The sequence below is a fragment of the Moschus berezovskii genome, chromosome 6 (genome assembly GCF_049115385.1).
Source record: "Moschus berezovskii isolate FMDL1 chromosome 6, NW_MosBer_1.0, whole genome shotgun sequence".
Lineage (NCBI taxonomy): Eukaryota > Metazoa > Chordata > Mammalia > Artiodactyla > Moschidae > Moschus > Moschus berezovskii.
In genome coordinates, this window is record NC_142465.1 from 57,877,331 (window position 1) to 57,899,785 (window position 22,455).

The 22,455-nt window shown below is 38.6% G+C and overlaps 1 pseudogene; it reads left to right on the forward strand.

Annotated features, from left to right (window-relative positions):
- Positions 1-285: 285 nt before the first annotated feature.
- Positions 286-22,455, forward strand: part of LOC129536040 (condensin-2 complex subunit G2-like) — a 75,937-nt pseudogene continuing 53,767 nt past the window's right edge.

A 22,455-nucleotide genomic window follows, 5' to 3' on the forward strand; every position in this document is an offset into this window, starting at 1 on the left:
AGTGTCATATTTGGGATTGGGGTGTGGAAGCACATTGAAGATGTTATTTGCTTCCTTAGGATGACTAAGGCATGTCCAACTAAATCACATTTTTTCCACAGGAAAAGACAAGCATGCTAATGATTCTTACAAACATATTTTATCGCTTTTTCCCTTTTTCCATGCTACCCTCTAAACAGAATGGCTTCATACTATCTAGTAGCCAAAATGTAACCAATACAAGTTCACTTTTGCTTTAGCCTTTTAGAATTAGGGAAAAATAAATTAGAAAATGAGAAAACCATTATGGAAAAGAAGCCTGATATACCTACTTTAAGGAAGATATATAAGAAAAAGCCAGTGGTGAGGTAACAGTTGTTTACATTTATCCAGTTTATTTATTGAGATACTACACAATACACATACCTGGCCTAAAGGAACTTAGATCCCTTCAAATATATGACTGAAATATTTAATTGAAAATTTCCTAAACTTCAGGATTATATCATATTGAGTCTGCATACTAATGCCACAAAATAGATGTTTCTATCTCACAGATAAGTTGAGGCTCAGGGAAGAATTAAGAAACATATTGAAGGCTTTGATTATTTATTTGCAAGAAGAGGGGCAAGATGTGGTCTCAGATTAGTCAGAGTTCAAATTCTCATGTCTTTTTGTCACTACTGAACACTCTTTACTATATGAAGAGTAAGAGCAGAGGGCAGCATTGGCAGCTCAGAAGCTCTTCTGCAAGATTCAGAGCAGTGCCACAGTGGCCAAGCAGCTGTATCCCAGCCTCACAGGTACAGTCAGCCTCAATATATGCAGTGTCCTGCATGGGGACATTGGGCTTCTCCAGAAAAAATGGCAGAGGAGTAAAACACCCTTTTAGTGTTGTAACCTAAAGAACTTAGCTCAGAGCCATGTATTGACAACCTGTGGTGATTCCCTAAAATAATCCCAAAAGAAAGCAGCTTTTCTGTAACTGTCAGTAAGAGAAAAAAATAGAGATAGTGTCTTGCTATCATTATTATTGGAGAAGGCAATGGCAAGCCACTCCAGTACTCTTGCCTAGAAAATCCCATGGATGGAGGAGCCTGGTAGGCTGCAGTCCGTGGGGTCGCTATGGGTCGGACACAACTGAGCGACTTCACTTTCACTTTTCACTTTCACACATTGGAGAAGGAAATGGCAACCCACTCCAGTGTTCTTGCCTGGAGAATCCCAGGGACGGGGGAGCGTGGTGGGCTTCCGTCTACGGGGTCACACAGAGTCGGACACGACTGAAGTGACTTAGCAGAATCATTATTATGACACCGGTACTAGTGCACAATTCTGCTGGGGAAACAATGAGTTACATCTGTTTTTTTCATATGTTCTCTAATCAATTATAAGCTTTTAAAGACAGAATCCATGTCTTATTCATCTCTACTTTCCCAGACTTTATTTCAGTGACTGTCATATAGAAGATGCTAAATAAATATTTATTGAACTAATGAATGAGTTAATGAATAATGATAAATGAAATCTACAGAAATTAATCGAAAGAGATAGTGAATTCTGAGAGAAAACATAAGCAATAGGAAAGACAGTGTTTATAGGGAAGGACAGGGAAGCCTGACTTGCTGCAGTTCATGGGGTCACAAAGAGTTGGACACAACTTAGCAACTGAACATCAACAATGAATGAGTTAGTGAGTAATGATAAATGAAATCCACAGAAATTAAACAAAAGAGAAAGTAAATTCTGAGAGAAAAAAATAAGCAATAGTAAAGACAGTGTTTATTGACAGTATATATGGGAAGTAGAAAGAACGAGAAGCAGTTGTTTTCTATAACCCCAAAGCTTAATATGCTTAATATAACCCCAAAGCTCGACTTAAACTCTCACTTCAAAGGAAACCAGTTTTTGGTCTAAAGACAATACAAGATGATATAGGCCAAGTCAGAAAAGAATACTAAGCTACTATATAGTCTTGCTTAATGAGACAGGTTTTGCAACACAAGAGATATTCTCAATGATGTGATTTCATTAACTACATAATTTATTTAGTGTTTTTCAATTAGCAAGTCTTTCAACAAGCATGGACTATGAGCTGATTTGAAAAGGCTGTGCTATGCGATTACATGAAAATAAATAAAATAGTTCCAGTTATGAGTTATCACATAAGTCTAGTGGAGAAAAAAAGACACTCAGGTAGTAATAATACAATGTCTAGGGCAATGAGTCAGATGAGCATAGAGGAAAGAAGAGACACCAGCCCACCCTGTGGATCAGAGATGGTTCCTGGACGAGATGATGCTGGGGATGAGTCACTGTCCTCACAACAGACAAGGTCTGTTTTAGGCTGACTTGACTTGTCTACCTGCACAGGTTCATATCTAGATATCTTCAGTTCTCCATTAGGGACCCTGTTCACAAAAAAATTGCAACCCCTTTAGCCCTTCCTCGTCCTTCTGTTAGAGCATGTTCAAATCTATAATTCTCATAAACACCTTACAAGTGTGTATGCACTGGAGGAGGAGGCAGGAATGTATTACAGATTAGTGCTTGAAAACAAAGAAAGACAAATGCAGAAAGTTAGATTATTTCTTTAAGCTTGAATATCTGTTAATCCAAAAGAATTCACTTTTCTTAAGAATTGGTGCATATAAAATTCTATATGATGTTAGGCCTTTTTTTTTTCAAACTAATATGTGAAAGTCTAGGTTATGAGTTTGAAAAGTCAATGCTGAGAATAATGGGTGGAGAGACACAATGAAAACCCTGGCCTCCTCATCATCTTTGACCTAAGCTGTCCCTCCTTTCATCTGTTCTCTACATTGACTTACATTTCAGATTTCATAAAAATATATATCAATTATACCATAGCTTAAAATCTACATTAGTCTATACAGAGGAACTTCCTCTATTATCACACATTCCTGAAAAATCTTTTCACCCTAATGTTTTTCCTGATCTGAGCACAGAATACGGATTTTCCATAAACTTTGCTAACTAACTTTGAGTAATTAAGCAGTAACCACAGTAAGACCTCAAGTATGAGTGTGTATATACAATGCTATGATACCTCCATGTTTGTTTCTGTCATATTTAAATTCGCCAATAATATGTTGCCACTTTATCTTTCCACATGATACACACCAGGTGTAATACAAAGCAGATCAAATTCAATTTAACTCATTTAATTCAATTCTGACCATGTGGTACAAACTGAAACTTGATTTAGGAATAATGATATATACAACACAAATTTTTAACTGGGAAAATCTCAGAGAAATAAGAAGTCATATTCACTTGAAGAAGAAAAGTATTGTTTCCTCATTTCTACTCAATGTTTTATAATTAATGTGTCTTTAATTATTTTTGACTTAATAAAATTGATTACCAAAAATGTATAACAAAAGAGGAAAAATCCTGCACCATTTAGTTTCCAGTATAGTTTGTTGCTGCTGCTAAGTCACTTCAGTCGTGTCCGACTCTGTGCGACCCCATAGACAGCAGCCCACCAGGCTCCCCCATCCCTGGGATTCTCCAGGCAAGAACACTGGAGTGGGTTGCCATTTCCTTCTCCAATGCGTGAAAGTGAAAAATGAAAGTGAAGTCGCTCAGTCATATCCGACTCTTCGCGACCCCATGGACTGCAGCCTACCAGGCTCCTCCATCCATGGGATTTTCCAGGCAAGAGTACTGGAGTGGGTTGCCATTGCCTTCTCCGAGTATAGTTTAGTCACAGGTGAAAGAACTAGATACAACAAAATATAGAACTAAAGTTATTTTTATTTCATGAAACATGGTTTAGGTTGAAACTTTAACTTTCCTATTCCTAGTTGACAAGCAGTATGATACTCTTTTGAGAATCACAAGATTTCTTCTTAGTGGAATGGATAAAAATTTTCTCTTTAGTATGAAAGAACAAAATTCTTTTGAATAAAGAAATGCAGGATGGAAGAAGATGGCAAAGGAGTAAGACGGGGAGATCCCCAGCTTCTCCACAAATACATCAAAAACTCATCAAGATATGAAACCACTCCTATAAAGCAACCTCTGGGCGACAGCAGAAGACCCCAGGCCTCCAGGGGACAGGTTAAGTTCCCTGAAATGAGGTAGGAGAGAGGAGAGAGACATCAAAAGGGAAAAGACTGAGAAATTCTGGGCAGGAGCTTGTGCCGGAAGGGAGGGAGGGAGTCCTGAAACAGGAGGAGCTCCTGTGCACACAGGGAAACTCCCTCACAGAGGGGCCCAAAGGGGAGCTGCGAAGTCTTGGAAAACTGACAAAGCAGGGACTTGGAGGACAGGAAACAGAGAAAGCTACACTTCTCAGCCCGTTAACAGCTCCTGTACTGTGGCCCCAAACAGACCGTGTCTCTGACTCAGGAAACTGAGAGCGGCAGCGGCATACAAACCCACCCAGCACACACAAACCTTGCAGCACAGAGGGGAGGCCCAGGTAGCCGAGGGTGACTCCGCAAACAAACACCGCGGGTGCAAAGGGCGGGACTGGGGTGCTGACAGAGGGGAGGCATACAAACAGGCAATGCATACAACCCTCCCCGCACAGCTGAAAGAACAAATAACCCCCGTGACAAAGAGTGCAGGCAGTGGGAGGAAACCAGTGCACATAAACCCTCATGACGCAGAAGGCAGCCCTGGGAGCCAAAACAAGCCCACACTAGCCCCTCATTGCAGAGGCCAGCCCGGGGAGCTGAAACAAGTGCACATAAGCCCCGGGACACAGAGGGTGAGCTTAGGGAGCTGAGGGAAGCCCACACAAGTCGCTGCTATGCAAAAGGATCCACACAAACACCTAGTTTCAACCAGTAGGGCTCGACAGGGGAACAGAAGCACTCGCAATGATCCCAGGGACAAGTAGGGGGCTGGGGGCACTGCAGTTATGCTGAGAGGGCCACTTTGAAGCAGCAGCAGCAGCAGCAACACGGGTGAAGTTAGAACGACTGCCGGAAGGGTTACTGAACCCATAGAAACTCCAAAACCTACTACTATTGGACACTGCACTCCCTCCAGAGAGATAAGATCCAGCTCCATTAACCAGAACATAAGCACAAGCTCCCCCAACCAGGAAAGCATCACAGGGCATGAATCCAACCCCATCCACAGGAGCAGACTCCACAACCAAGAGTCACAACCTTGAGAAACTTTTTTAATTTTTTTTTCTTCTTTTTCGTTTTTTCTTTTATACATCACACTGTTTATTCCCCCAACATACCTCCACCTTCACACTAGCCTTTAGTGGTGCTGTGCAGTTTTCCTCGTTGTTTTTTTGTTATAAATCTTTTTTTTAAAAAATTCATTTTAAGATTCTTCCTTCTTATAAATCACACTGCTTATTCCCCAAAATATTTCCACCATCACATTAGCCTTTTGCAGTGCTGTGGAGTTGTCCTCCTTGTTTTCCTTGCTTAAAAAAAAAAAAAAAACTCATCTTAAGATATATATATATATATATATATATATATATATATATATAACTACTTTTCCTACAGTTCTTTCCTGGCTGTAGCTCTTCCTGAATAGGTATAAATCTTTTGCACATTCATCTTTGCTTTTCTATGTTTTCTTTTCTGTCTGATTACTTTTTAATCCTCTTCTCTACCCCTCTTTTTCTGTTTTCCCTCCCCTCTCTTCTTTCTTTTCTCTCTCCTTTTTTTATTCTCCCTTTTTACCTTCACTTTTTTTCTTTCACCAAGTAAGTTAAATTGTTGAGCTCTCTATGCTATCTTCCCTAGTTGGCCCACTGCTCATGCTCTGATTTCCAGATTGAACATTAGCTAACCCTGCTTTCTTGAGAAACCTGTATGCAGGTCAGGAAGCAACAGTTAGAACTGGACATGGAACAACAGACTGGTTCCAAATAGGAAAAGGTGTACATCAAGGTTGTATATTGTCACCCTGCTTATTTAACTTATATGCAGAGTACATCATGAGGAACGCTGGGCTGGAAGAAGCACAAGTTGGAATCAAGATTGCCGGGAGAAATCTCAATAACTTCAGATGTGTAGATGACACCACCCTTACGGCAGAAAGTGAAGAGGAACTCAAAAGCCACTTGATGAAAGTGAGAGGAGAGTGAAAAGGTTGGCTTGTAGCTCAATATTCAGGAAACAAAGATCCTGGAATCTGGTCCCATCACTTCATGGGAAATAGACGGGAGAACAGTGGAAACAGTGTCAGACTTTATTTTTGGGGGCTCCAAAATCACTGTGGATGCTGATTGCAGCCATGAAATTAAAAGATGCTTACTCCTTGGAAGGAAAGTTATGACCAACTTAGATAGTATATTAAAAAGCAGAGACATTCCGTTGCCAACAATGGTCCGTCTAGTCAAGGCAATGGTTTTTCCCGTGGTCATGTATGGATGTGAGAGTTGGACTGTGAAGAAAGCTGATCGCCGAAGAATTGATGCTTTTGAACTGTGGTGCTGGAGAAGATTCTTGAGAGTCCCTTGGGCTGCAAGGAGATCCAAACAGTCCATCCTAAAGGAGATCAGTCCTAGATGTTCATTGGAAGGACTGATGCTAAAGCTGAAACTCCAATACTTTGGCCACCTCATGTGACCAGTTGACTCACTGGAAAAGACTCTGATGCTGGGAGGGACTGGGGGCGGGAGGAGAAGGGGACAACAGAGAATGAGATGGCTGGATGGGATCACCGACTCTGTGGACATGAGTTTGAGTGAACTCCAGGAGTTGATGATGGACAGGGAGGCCTGGCCTGTTGTGATTCATGGGGTTGCAAAGAGTCGGACACGACTGAGCAACTGAACTGAACTGAACTCTGCTTTCAATTGGTTGATATCACCTTCGGTTTCCTTTGCTCTCCAAGTCAATCTCCTGTACTCTTTTCTTTAGAACACTTTGGTTATAGCTTTATGTGTGGAAGTGTGTGTGTGTATGTCCCAGTATTTCTGTAATTACCTACTTGGTCTCTTCCCACTAGAACACAGGCACAAGTTACCCCTAACAAGAAATCAACACAAACCACCCAACCAACATTTCCCTCCAAGGGCAAAAATCAAAAGGAAGATCTAATACAACCCTGAAGCCTGGGAAAAGGAGACCTCAAGCGGAGCAAGTTAGAGAACAGAAAAAAGAAAAAAATGAAAAGACAGACAAATATAGCACAAATGAAACAGTAAGGTAGAAACTCACAAGACCAAATAAACAAAGAGGAAATAAGTAACCTCCCTGAAACAGAATTCAGAATGATAGTAAAGATGCTCCAAAGACTTGAAAATTGAATGGAGAAAATGCAAGAAGCATTTAACACAGTTAATATAATCATCAAGGACATAGAAGAAATAAAGAATAAGAAAACAGAGATAAATAGCACAATTACTGATATTAAAAATACTCTAGAAGGAACCCACCCTTATGGCAGAAAGTGAAGAAGAACTAAAGGGCCTCTTGATGAAAGTGAAAGAGGAGACTGAAAAGGTTGGCTTAAAGCTCAACATTCAGAAAACTAAGATCATGGCATCTGGTCCCAACACTTCATGGCAAATAGAAGGGGAAACAGTGGAAACAGTCAGACTTTACTTTTCTGGGCTCCATAATCACTGCAGATGGTGATTGCAGCCATGAAATTAGGAGATGCTTACTCCTTGGAAGGAAAGTTATGACCAACCTAGACAGCATATTAAAAAGCAGAGACGTCACTTTGTCAGCAAATGTCCATCTAGTCAAGGCTATGGTTTTGCAGTGGTCATGTATGGATGTGAGAGTTGGACTGTGAAGAGAGCTGAGCGCCAAAGAATTGATGCTTTTGAACTGTGGTGTTGGAGAAGACTCTTGAGAGTCCCTTGGACTGCAAGGAGATCCAACCAGTCCGTGCTAAAGGACATCAGTCCTGGGTGTTCATTGGAGGGACTGATGTTGAAGCTGAAACTCCAATACTTTGGCCACCTGATGCGAAGAGCTGACTCATTGGAAAAGACCCTGATTCTTGGAAAGATTGAGGGCAGGAGGAGAAGGGGACGACAGAGGATGAGATGGTTGGATGGCACCACCAGCTCAATGGATATGGGTTTGGGTGGACTCCGGGAGTTGGTGATGGACAGGGAGGCCTGTGTGCTGCTTTCCATGGGGTTGGAAAGAGACACAACTGAGTGACTGAACTGAGCTGAACTGAAACTATAGTGGAGGAAATGAAGATAATGGTGACCTCCTTCAAAAGACCCCATGCATGTACTGCTACAATCACTGCCCCAAATCCTGCAGCAGGCCACCACCAACCCTCACCTCTGTTGGAGACTCCTGGACACTCCCAGGCAAGTCTGGGTCAGTCTTTTGTGGGGTCATCGCTCCCTCCTCCTGAGTCCTGGTACACACAAGGTTCTGTTTATGCCCTCCAAGAGTCTGTTTCCCAGAGTCTAGTTTACTCATTATTAGAGAAATGGAAATCAAAACTACAATGAGATATCACCTCAACCCAGTTAGAATGGCCATCATCAAAATGTCTACAAACAATAAATGCTGGAGAGGATGTGAAGAAAAGGGAACACTCAAGCATTGCTGGTGGGAATGTAAACTAATACAGGCATTATGGTATGAAGACTCCTTTAAAAACTAGGAATAAAACCAGCTGATGACCCAGTAATCCCTCTCCTAGGCATATACCTTGAGTCAAAACTGAAAAAGACACATGCACCCCAATGTTCACCGCAGCACTATTTACAATAGCTAGAACATAGAAGCAACCTAGATGTCCATCAACAGATGAATGGATAAAGATGCTGTGGTACATATATACAATGGAATACTACTCAGCCATAAAAAGGAATGTTTTGAATCTGGTTTTAATGAGGTGGATGAAAATACAGCCCATTATACAGAGTGAAATAAGTCAGAAAGAGAAACATAAATATCATATACTGACACATATACATGAAATCTGAAGAGATGGCATTGATGAATTTATTTTCAGGGCACAAACGGAGAAACAGACATAGAGAACAGACCTATGGGACACAGTGGGAGGAGGGGACGGAGAAAGGGAGCTGAATGGAGAAAGTAACATAGAAATTTATAATACCATATGTAAAACAGAATTTGCTATATGACTCAGGAAACTCAGGGGCTCTGTGACAGGCTGAAGGGTGGGGTGAGGAGGGAGATGGGAGGGAGGTTGGGGCGGGAGGGGACATGTGTGTACCTATGGCTGATTCTTGTTGATGTATGACAGAAAACCACAAAATTCTGTAAAGCAATTATCCTACAATTAAAAAATTTAAAAGAAGAGAGATGCATATTGGATAGATTGAGAAAATGTATCCTTTCTAAGATGGACCCACTGAAAATATTTGAAAGGCTATGTGTAATTTTTATCTGGGGGAGAATAGAAAAATAATGTATATTTATTCACAGACATCTTTTTTTGTTACTCATGTACATCCTACTTTATAAAAGAAGCTGACGATTTTAATTATCAAGAGGTTTATACTTCAGAGACAATATCATAGTAAATGTTACAATTCTTTGAAAGACAATATATAACTCTAACACATTAATGATTGCTCACAGAGTTAGTCTAAGAAGACTGACAAATCTCTTTGACTTCCCTCCAAAACTGTTGCATTAAAACCAAGGGAATACCATTTATTTATTTATTTAATAAATAATATTCATTAAAAATACTTTAAAAAATTAAGGTTTTAATCATTCATCATTTATTCACAATAAAAAAATTTCCAGATAATTACTAAATCTTTTAATAATTTTTAAATATTGCATTACATTTTACCTGAGTTAAAGTTGTTTTTACATTTTAATTTTGGATTTCTAGCTGTTCAGCTTTAGGATAACATTCAAAGTGCTTCAAAGCCAATATCTTCCATTTCTTTACTTCTTTCTAGGCAAATTGATCAGTGGTGTTTTGAGGACTGGCTGTGTGCCCAGTTTCCACAAATGCCAGAGACTTCTGTGCACCAAGTTAATTAAGATTGACTGCTTGTTTTAGGCAGAAGAAACAGGCAGAATACCGGATGCCTCTAAAGAGTGATTGAACAACTTAAGTAAACAGAATAACCTGCCTTCAAGCGAAAGAATAAAAATAGTTTATTATGTTGCCTTTGCTCAAAAAAGAAGCTTTAAAAGTGCTGGTTTTAATTGAAAAACATGAAATATATACCTGAATCAAATAGAAACTTCTGTATTTGTCATAGAAAAACAATAAAAATATGCAAACCATCACTTCTCATAAAATCTACAAATTAGACTTTTTGATGACCAATGTTTTAAACAAAGGTTTGTTTAGATTACAAATATGTACAAAATTTCATTTACTACTATCTGTAGCAAAGGTACATTTTCCAGTTAGGCACATATATATGTCATCAATTAAATCTAGTTCTGAAGCTCAGGAAAACTAGAGCAAAAATTTTTTAATATGGTAAGTTGATATTTGAAGCTAGAATTGACTTTTAAATAACACTCTGTCTAAATGCTTGTGGAAATCCTTTAGATTTTATTGCATTAAAGAAAGTTACCAGTTTAAATATTTAATGTGTGATGTAAACACAACTTAATGAGCTGAGACCTGACTCCATAACTACAGCTTGGTCACTTTATAGGCAGGAAATAGAAAGCAGTTAACATGTACTGAGAGTCTACTAAGTGGCAGTAACACCACAAGATAGAATTTATTTAATGTATTGTTTTTAATTCACACCATTATTAAATGGTTATGCATATACTTATTTTACAGATAGAGAAACTGAAAAAAGAAACTTTCTTACTTTCTTAATGTAAGAAGAACATTGTTGTTCAGTCGCTCAGTCGTGTCCAGCTCTTTGTTGGACCCCATGGTCCACAGCATGCCAGGCCTCCCTGTCCATCACTAACTCACAGTTTACTCAAACTCATGTCCATTGAGTCAGCGATGCCATCCAACCATCTTATCCTCTGTCGTCCCCTTGTCTTCCTGCCTTCTATCTTTCCCAGCGTCAGGGTCTTTTCCAATGAGTCGGCTCTTCACATCAGGTGGCCAAAGTATTGGAGCTTCAGCTTCAGCATCAGTCCTTCCAATGAATTTACAGCACTGATTTCCTTTAGGATTGACTTGGATCTCCTTGCAGTCCAAGGGACCCTCAAGACTCTTCTCCAGCACCACACTTCAAAAGCATAAATTCTTTGGCGCTCAGTCTTATTTATGGTCCAACTCTCACATACGTACATAACTACTGGAAAGACCACAGCTTTGACTATATGTAACTTTGTTGGCAATGGCAAGCCACTCCAGTACTCTTGCTTAGAAAATCCCGTGGATGGAGGAGCCTGGTAGGCTGCAGTCTGTGGGGTCGCTAAGGGTTGGACACTACTGAGCGACTTCACTTTCACTTTTTGCTTTCACACATTGGAGAAGGAAATGGCAACCCACTCCAGTGTTCTTGCCTGGAGAATCCCAGGGATGGGGCAGCCTGGAGGGCTGCAGTCTATGGGGTCACACAGAGTCGGACACGACTGAAGTGACTTAGCAGTAGCAGCAACTTTGTTGGCAAAGTAATGTCTCTGCTTTTTAATACACCGTCTAGGTTTGTCACGGAGAAGGCAATGGCAACTCACTCCAGTACTCTTGCCTGGGGAATCCTGTGGACGGAGGAGCCTGGTGGACTGTAGTCCGTGGGGTTGCTGGGAGTCAGACATGACTGAGCATCTTCCCTTTCCCTTTTCACTTTCATGCATTGGAGAAGGAAATGACAACCCACTCCAGTGTTCTTGCCTGGAGAATCCCAGGGATGAGCGAGCCTCGTCGGTTGCTGTCTATGGGGTCGCACAGAGTCGGACATGACTGGAGCGACTTAGTAGCAGCAGCAGCAGGTTTGTCACAGCATTTTTTCCAAGGAATGTCTTTTAATTTCATGGCTGCAGTCACCATCTGCAGTGATTTTGGAGCCCAAGATAATACTGTCTGTTACTGTTTCCATTGTTTCCCCATTTATTTGACATGAAGTGGTGGAACTGGATACCATGACCTTAGTTTCTTGAACGTTGAGTTTTAAGCCAACTTTTTCACTCTCCTCTTTCACTTTCATCAAGAGGCATTTTAGTTCCTCTTTGCTTTCTGCCATAAGCATGGTGTCCTCTGCATATCTGAAGTTATTGATATTTCTCCCTGCAATCTTGATTCCAGTTTGTGGTTCATCCAGCCTAGCATTTCACATAATGTATTCTACATATAAGTTAAATAAGCAAGGTGACAATATATAGCCCTGATGTACTCTTTTTCTGATTTGGAACCAGTCCATTGTTCCATGTACAGTTCTAACTGTTGCTTCTTGACCTGAACACAAGTTTCTCAGGAGACAGGCAAGGTGGTCTGATGTTCTTACCTCTTTAAGAATTTTCAACAGCTTGTTTTGATCCACACAGTCAAAGGCTTTCGTGTAGTCAATGAAGCAGAAGTAGATGTTTTTCTGGAATTCTCTTGATTTTCCTGTGATCCATTAGGATTAATTAATTTCGATTTAATAATTTCACTTATTGTGAGTTTTGATGAGCCTCTGAAGTTAACTCAATCTCTCCTTTTCAAACTGTTTAACTGTTAGACATGTAGAATAAATTCTTATTTGGAACTCTGTCAAGATCCAAGGTACCGAAAAATAAGCTTGAATCAAAAGTATAAAATTACACACTGGTACTCGGGCATTTTCCTCTGTAATGCTGACCAAACCTGATTTTCTGATTTCCAGGAGAAGATAAAATTAAACCCTATGTAGCCCTCCAGGCTCCTCTGTCCATGGGATTCTCCAGGCAAGAATACTGGAGTGGGTTGCTATTTCCTCCTCCAGGGGATCTTTCTGACCCAGGAATCAAACCCGTGTCTCTTGTGTCTCTTGCATTAGGATGCAGATTCTTTATCATTGAACCACCTGGGAAGCCCGTATTATGAAAGGAGGACTCAAAATAATTGGGTGCCAATAGTATCACAGGACAGTCTATATCAACAGAAGAAAAACAATATCTGAAAAAAGAGGTCAATAATTTCTAAAGTCATGTGATGTTGAGGTCCTTTTAATTGAAAGTTAATTGTCTAATATTCTCAACAAGACATACCTCAACTAACAATCTCTAATATCTCTGTATTATATTCTTACCCCACACAACCAAATAATTGAGGGAGGATGAGTGAGGTTAGCAGATGGACAGTTGTGGACCTCCAGTCCTCTCTATCTTTTTATTTTTCTAGTCTGAAAATGTTTCAGCATACTGCAAGATTAATTTCCCTTTCTACTACTGAGACTACCCTACTTGAAGCCAAGTGTTTCCTAATTGGCCATTGCTTGTTTTCTTCACTTATTCATCAAATATTTTGGAGCACATTCTGATGCAAAGTATGATGTTAGGGAAAAGGTATATATTGCTGAATAATGATAATTATGATAGTAATTATGATAATATTGATGTTCACTAGTAAAAACCTTTAGAAACACAATTGTAGTGAAATAAATTCAGTTTTAATTAACCGGCTGCAATAAGAAAGAACTTAATTCAAAGAAATGTGGGGATTTCTCAATAAGGGGAAGTTTGGAGCAGCTTTTTACAGGGTTTTAAAATTTCCTGGATGGTTATAAAGAGAAATTAAGGATTTGGAAGCCTGGATTAGATCTGTTAAGAAGCAGGTTCAATTTGAATATTTAATATCTTGATTATTATCCAGGAAATGGGAGAACTAAAAAGGGACTAGAGTTATCCTTAATAAACAAGAAGTAACCACTGATTTTGGTTAGAAGAAGACTTGTTATTTTTATAGACATGAAGGGACTTGTCCTTATCTGTTCCTATTAAGATTACAGAGTGAACTTGTCTACGTCTTGTTCTGAGAAGGGTTTATGTTCTCAAGTTATCACTTGACAATTTCACAATAACAATTAATGTATTTTTTAACCATTTACTGTATGCCTAGCATTATTCTGAGCACTTTACCTGTGTTAACCAATTTTGAACTTCATAAAAACTTCTAAAATAAACATAGCTATTTTTCTCATTTGAAAATATGGAAGGTAAGATAGGGAAAGAAGTAGTTTGCCAAAGGTCACACAGCAAGTAAGTGACAGAACTAGACCTGCAGTCTTAATTTCTGAATGCTATCAACATCAATGACTTGTCACACTAACTCTTTAAAGAAGTTGACTTTGCTCACTGCTTTTGGAAATTCCTTTCCCTGGCTATTGTGATCTCCTCTGGCTATCAATCTCCTCTGGTTCTTCCTTCATACCATAACACTCCTGTTTAAGCTCCTTGGCTGGTGTTTGTTTTACAGACTGGTCATTTTGTTTTTCTTTTTTTTTTTTCAATACAAATCCTACTATGATCAATTTCTTGATTTTTGTTTTTTGTCTATTCTCCACAAGCAGAAGTATACACACATAATTTCAACTACTCTATAAATGCCAATGACATTCAACGTTACATCTTCACTTATATTGTCTCTCTAAATTCCAAATCATAATTTTAATTATCTAGATATTTCATAAGCATTTCAACATGCTGGGACTAAAATCAATTTATCTCTCCTTCTGCTACTACAAATGTAACAGAGGCCATAATAATCCCTTAGAGTATAACAAGATTCTTATTGTTGATCTTCCCACTTGTAGCGTTTCTCATTTCCTTCTTGTCTTTTCCCTTATGTCTTCTTTACATTGTATATGGTAGAAGCTGTTTAAAATGTAAAGTCAAAAATATTCCATTCACATAACATCATTTATAATAACTTCAAAGCAAATGAAAAATATGATACAAATCCACCCAAACATGTACAGACAGATTCTGTATGCTAGAAGCTATAAAATACTATGAAAGAAATTCTAGAAGATTAAATAGACATATGCTGTACATATATTGGAAAATGCAATGCACTAAAGATATCAACTCTCCCCAAGTTGATTTATATGTTCAATGCAACTCCCATAAAAGTCTTTAGCAAGGTTTTTTGGAGAGATAGAAAAAATTATTCTAAAATTTATATGGAAAGGCTTAGGACTTCAAATAGCTAAAACAATTTTAAAAAACAAGAGTAAAGTGGGAGGAATCATTCTTACTGACATTAAGGTTTACTATATAGTCAATCGAGGAGGTGTGATATTGGCAAAGGGACAGACATAGATCACTGAAGCTTATTAAAGAACCTAGAAACAGACCCACAGAAATAGGCTCAACTTATTTTGATAAAACTCCAGAAGCTATTTAATGAAGGAAGGTTGGTCTTTTCAACAAATGATGATGATGGAACAAACAGACATATATATACACTTAGAACAATAGAGTATCAGGCTAAATGCCACGTCTTATACAATAAATAATCTAATATGTATCACAGATTTTAGTATAAAATGAAAAGCTATCAGGCTTTAGAAACAAAAATAGAAGATAATTTTTGGGACTTGGCACTAAATAAAGAAGTCTTAGACATGACATTCAAAACATTATTCACAAAAGGAAAAAAAGAAAAAGCCTGATAACCTGAAATCCACCAAAAATGGAAAACTTATTTTTTCTGTCAAAGCTTATATTAAGAGGATTAAACAAAAAGCTATAGATGGAAAATATATTTGAAACCATGCATATGAAAACATGCCTACTATTTCAAGTAAAAGATTCTCAAACATTGTCAGTAAATATTAATACATAACATATCAATTAGAAAATGGGCAAAATACATGAACAGATATTTTACCAAAAATATATATAAATAGAATATAAGTACATTTAAAGATATTCAGCATCACTAACCATTAGAAAAATGCTAATTAAAATCATACTGATATATCAGTGCACACCTATAAGAAACTTTCAAATCTTCTCAGTTTATGAGCAAATACAATTCCAGTTTTAGAACTGAGAATAACCATACCATTGGTGTGCTCAACATTTTATCTTAGTACCTCACTGTTCAAATGAAGACTGTTTCAGTATTATGTTTTTGAGGGAAATATTTTGTCCAAACACTGGAGAAAAAAAGTGAATATTTCTTACAAAGTCTATGAGATGGATTGTAATTTTGAAGTCTTCATAAACAGATTCCTTATTCTAACATGAGAATATGAGGTTGGAGACAAGATGGCACAACAGAAGGACTAAAACTCACCTCCTCTCATAAAAACACCAAAATCACAACAAGATGATAGGAGGACCACATTTGTGATAAAATCAAATCCAATATCCACTGGGTGGGTGATTCACAAACTGGAAAATAATTATATCACAGAGTATCTCCCACTGGGATGAGAATTCTAAGCAAGCATCAATATGTCCCTCAGAACTTACACACTGTCAGTCATCTAAGTCCTTAACCTCTTTTTGAATATTGCTTTTACTTCTCATTTTTATTGAACTTTTGGCTTTGACGAAATTGCATCTCTTACAGTTCTCTTTGGAGTGGTGCTCCCATCTCTCCTCTCCCAACTCCTTTGAATCCCATGCCTTTGTATTTTATCATCTTCTGTTTCTCCTTGTTTCAGTCCCCTCTACATCTTTATGGAACATAGTTATGATAACTCCTTTAAAATCCTTTTGTATTAGTTTCATAATTTTTTTCCTGATGATGGGTCATAGTTTCCTGTTTTTGTACTCTGTACAGAGTAACTTAAGCATAGCTGTAAAGTGCCTCAGGATTTTCATGATGGTACATGAACAACAAAGTCACCAGCTGCATTAGCCCTTCCCATCCTTGAGATTTTGAAGTCAGGCATTAGCTTCTCCACTCCAGTTATGAAAGTCCTAGATGGCATCTTCTTCCAGTATAAAACTATTTTATCTACACTGAAAATCTGTTATTTCATGTAGCCACTTTCATTATCTTAGCTAGATTTTCTGAATAACTTGCTGCAGTTTCTACAGAAACATTTGCTGCTTCACCTTGCAGTTTTATAGAGATGGTTTCTTTCCTTAAACCTCATGACCAACCTCCTATAGCTTTAAAATATCTTTCTGCAGCTTCCTCAACTCTCTTCAGCCTTCAGAGGACTGAAGAGAGTTAGGGCTTTACTCTGAATAAGGTTTTTGCTTAAGGGAACATTGTGGCTGGTTTGACATTCTATCGAGAACACTAAAACTTTCTCCATAAGGCTGTTTTGCTTTATCATCATTCATATGTTCACTGGAATAGACCTAATTTCCCTCAAGAACTTGCTTTGCATCCACAACTTTGCTGTTTGGTGCAAGACGCAAAGTTTGGCCTATTTTGGCTTTCAATATGTCTTCCTCAGTAGACATAATCATGTCTAGCTTTTGATTTAAAGTGAGAGATGTCCTTTCACTTGAACTGAGACCAGTCAATCCTAATGGACATCAGTCCTGGATATTCATTGAAAGGACTGATGCAGAAGGTGAAATTCCAATATTTTGGCCACCTGATGTGAAGAACTAACTCACTGGAAAAGACCCTGTTGCTGGAAAAAACTGAAGGCAGGAGGAGAAGGGGATGGCATCACCAACTTGATGGGCATGAGTTTGAGCAAGCTCCAGGAGTTGGTGAAGGACAGGGAAGCCTAGTGTGCTGAAGTCCATGTGGTCACAGAGAGTCAGACCTGACTGAGTGACTGAACTGAACTGAGGCCAGCGTAGAATTATTAATTAGACTAATTTTAATGCTGTCATCTCTCAGGAAAAAAGGAAGACCAATGAGCAAGAGAACAAGAAACAGGGTCAGTGGAGCAGTCAGAACACACACATTAAGTTTGCCATTCTATACGGGCATAGTTTGTGGCATTCCAAAAAAATGACAATCAAAGATGATGACACCAAAGATCATCAATCAGAGATTACAAAATCAAAATGCTCAAAAGGGTGAAAGTTGCATTTAGGATAAGAAATAATATATCTAACTATTCTCTAGGAATATAAACTTATAGTATTTTATTTTTCTCCCTCAGAATGCATTCAGAGGTCTACAGTCTTTTCCTCACTTAGGCTAAAATTTAACTTTGTTCTGGACAAGGCAGAGAAGTATCCTTACACTTCAGGGTACTATTTTAAAAGAAAACAGTTTTCAAGGAATGTGATATTGGCTTTTTTTAGAACACCACTGCTTTCTATCCATATCAGCAAGTAGAACTCTATATTCCCCAGATCTATATCAGAAAGCAGGTGAGGAATGAATTAAGGGTGATGTTTAATTATGCCTAATTACCTTATTTTCTCATGTGGTCCATTCAGAGAAAGAATAAACTTGTTATTTGCCTCTACTACTCTGTTTCGATTAAAAAAAAAAAATCGCAATGCTAAGGAACAAAGATGGTGCTTTATCCAGGTGTCTTAAGGATTAGCAAGCTGCTGTTCACCTTCTTATAACAATACACCCTTTTATTCTATAACATTTCCTGTTCTATGCAAGTGTATAGTACCATCAACAATACCATCTGAAGCCTTTTCCATAGTAGGATGATGCAGTTCCTATTATCAATGAGACTTGACCATAAAACATGCTTTAAGACGACTCACAACCTCTGCCCGTGTGCATATGCAGTTGCACATCTCATCATTCAGTATTTCAGTGACTGCCCAGAACAGGGGTTCCACCCATTTCTGTTGGGATTTTCTTCAGTGAAACCTTCCTCAAACACAACCATGTCCTTCCTGCTGCTTTGCTGGTGGGTAGTCATCTTCCCTGCCATCATCTGCCAGTGTCTCATTGGCTTTCTCTTTACTTCTCAGAGTTACGAGATGTGTCAGTTCTCAGAGGTCAGGTGCTGCAATTCCCCCTTCCTGTTTACTTATTTATCTCTAGCAAAATCCCAGGTCAGTCAATTCCATGAGTCTGGTACCCCATGGATCAAAACAGGAAAATCTCAGAGACATGTATCTTTATAACTGTAGGATGTAGTGTCTCAGAGTCTAATCATTATACCCTAATCCCCCTTACAGAGCTTAGGGATTTTTTCCTTACAGCAGAATAGGAGTATAGTTCAGTGACAGGAAATTCAAAGTGATGGATACATCTGGCCATTATTTTATGTAATGCTTGTCTTTTTGCATTATTTTGATGTTCATTTAACTGATTTGTTTAACTGTTCAATATGCCTATTTTTAGATCCTATAATTTAGGTTCAAATATCTGGATATCAATAAAGAAAAATTTAACTAGTACTAGCTTTTGTCTTTTTGACATGTTTTTATTTATATATATTTTTAATAAAAGTGCTCTTTTTAAAATTGAGTTATATTTTACATACAACATTGTATAAGCTGGGTTTCCCTGGTGGCTTAATCTGTAAAGAATTTACCTGCAACACAGGATACTGGAGTTCAGTCCCTAGGTGAGAAAGATCCCCTGGAGAAGGGATTGGCTACCCACTCTAGTACTCTTGCCTGGAGAATTCCATGGACAGAGGAGCCTGGTGGACTATAGTCCACGGGGCCGCAAAGAATCAGACACGACTGAGTGTCTTTCACTTCACTTCACTATTGTGTAGTATGAGGTGTACAACATAATGATTTGATATATTTATATTGCAATATGATCGCCACAAAAATGTTAGCTAACACGTCTATCATTCCACATGATTGCCATTTATTTTAGTGATGGGAACACTTAGAATCTAGCCTCTCATCAAGTTTAATGTTTCTAATACAGTTTTATTGCTTATAATCATTGTACTGTATATTAGATCTCCAGGACTTATTTATCTACTAGTTGTAAGCATGTACCTTTAAACATGATCACTCCTACTCCACCAACCACCCTCTCTCCTTTTATGATTTCAGTTTCTGTAGCTTCTGTCTTTTAAAGAATTCTATCATCATTGAAATCAAGCTAAATAAAAATTACTTGGGGAATTAAAGGTTTTCAGAGGGAAAATTCTAATCTAGTAGGCGGTTGGTGGTTTAGTCACTAAATTGTGCCTGACTCTTGAGACTCCATGGACTATAGGCTGCCAGGCGCCTCTGTCCATGGGATTCTCCAGGCAAGAATGCTGGAGTGGGCTGCCATTTCCTTTTCCAGGGGATCTTCCCAACCTAGGAATCGAACCCAGGTCTCCTGCATTGCAGGCAGATTCTTTACCAACTGAGCTAAAAGGGAAGCCCCTAATCTAGTTGACTCCTTTAGAAATATTTTTTTCATGTTGTCACACTATACAATGTCTACTGTATAGTATAATGAGTTTACGGTTTTTCACAAAGAAAATTAAAAAAGAAATCAATCCTGGCACAAGGCTGGCCTGTTATTTTAGTGCTATGCATTGCAGGCAGATTCTTTACCATCTGAACCACCAGGGAAGCCCACCCAAGTAAACCCGTCCTTTACTAAATCTTAAGATTATTTATTTAATGTAACATTGACCAACAGCAGATTTATAGAATTAAAACAGTGATAGAGTACAAGAACATTTTAAATTTGAAATGACTTCTAGATTAACTAATCAGAACAAAATTAGTCAACACAAGCAGATAAAAGTCAGTATTAAATATGAACATATGCTAATGAAGCCCTCTATTAGCCTAAATTCTTTATTGAAATATGTTTCTAGTATGCTGAATTATCACCACCCTAGGGCATAAATAAGGCCACCCTTACATTAAGATTCTGAACCCCCATCCAAATTAGCAAGAAAAGTTTTCTCAGAACTAGCTCCCTTGACATTTCCTTAAATCTCAGTGTGCTTGCTGGTAATGCAGCTACCAGCCCCAGTTTCTCTCAGTGTTTGATAGCATAGGAGGAACACAGATATATCTTTGGAGCTGAAAAACTACTGAGCTTGCTGACAGCTGTGCTGAAAAATCTCATGACATAACATACATTGCCACTGTTATTGTTCCCACTTTCACTACTGCTGTTACAGTCAATGTACCCAAAAATTATGAAATGATGGGAGAACGTGAATACTGCTACTGCACATGGGTACACAGTGCTGGCCACTATTACACAGAAGGATGAAGACACTTCCTCTGCAATACACTCCTTTAAAAAGAAGAGGGGAGGTGTCATCTCGCACCTGTCAGAATGGCCGTATCCAAAAGTCTACAAATAAATGTTGAAGAGGGTGTGGAGAAAAGGGAACCCTTTTACACTGCTGGTGCAAATGCAAACTGGTACAGTCACTGTGGAGAACAGTGTGGAGATTCCTTAAGAAAACTGGGAATAGAACTGCCATGCAGCCCAAATATCCCACTTCTGGGCATACACGCTAAGGAAACCAGAATTGAAAGAGACACATGCACCCCAATGTTCATTGCAACACTGTTTACAATAGCTAGGACATGGGAGCAACCTAGATGTGCATTGGCAGATGAATGGATAAGAAAGTTGTGGTACATAAACACAGTGGGACATTCAATCCAGTCACTTAATAATGTCTGACTCTTTGTGACCCCATGGACTACAGCACCCCACAATGCCCTGTTCATCACAAACTCCCAGAGCTTGCTCAAACTCATGTCTATTGAGTTGGTAATGCTATCCAATCATTTCATCCTGTATTGTCCCCTTCTCCTCCTGCCCTCAATCCTTCCCAGCATCAGGGTTTTTTCCAAGGAATAAGTTCTTCACATCAGGTGGCCAAAGTATTGGAGTTTCAGCTTCAGCATCAGTCCTTCCAATGAATATTCAGGACTGATCTCCTTTAGAATGGACTGGTTGGATCTCCTTGCAGTCCAAGAGACTCTCAAGAGTCTTCTCCAATACCACAGTTCAAAAGCATCAATTCTTCAGTGCTCAGCTTTCTTTATAGTCCAACTCTCACATCCATACGTGACCACTGGAAAGACCATAGCTTTGACTAGACAGAACTTGGTCAGCAAGTAATGTCTCTGCTGTTTAATATTCTGTCTAAGTTCATAGCTTTTCTTCCAAGAAACAAGCATCTTTTAATTTCATGGCTGCAGTCATCATCTGCAGGGAATTTGGGACCCCGAAAAATAAAGTCTCTTACTTTTTTCATTGTTTTTCCATCTATTTGCCATGAATTGAACATTACTCAACTATAAAAAGGAACACATTCGAGTCAGTTCTAATGAGGTGGATGAAACTAGAGCCTATTATGCAGAGTGAAATAAGTCAGAAAGTGAAACACCCATACCATGTATCATTGCATATATATGGAATTTTAAAAGATGGTAAAGACAATCCTATATGCAAGGCAGCAAAAGAGACACAGATGTGAAGAACAGAAGTTTGGACTCAGGGAGATGGTGAGGGTGGGATGATGTGAGAGAATAGCATTGAAACATGTATATGACCCTATGTAAAACAGATGACCAGTGCAAGTTCAATGCATGAAGCAGAGCACTAAAACCTGGTACTCTGGCACAACCCAGAAGGATGGGGTGGGGAGGGAGATAGGAGGGGTTTCTAGATGGAGGGACACATGTACACCTGTGGCTGATTCATGTTGATGTATGGCAAAAACCATCACAATATTGTAAAGTAATTATCCTCCAATTAAATTAATTAAAAAAAACTTTAAAATGAAAAAAAATAGTTTATTTTCCTTCAAACTAGTTACATATATTTAATAAATAA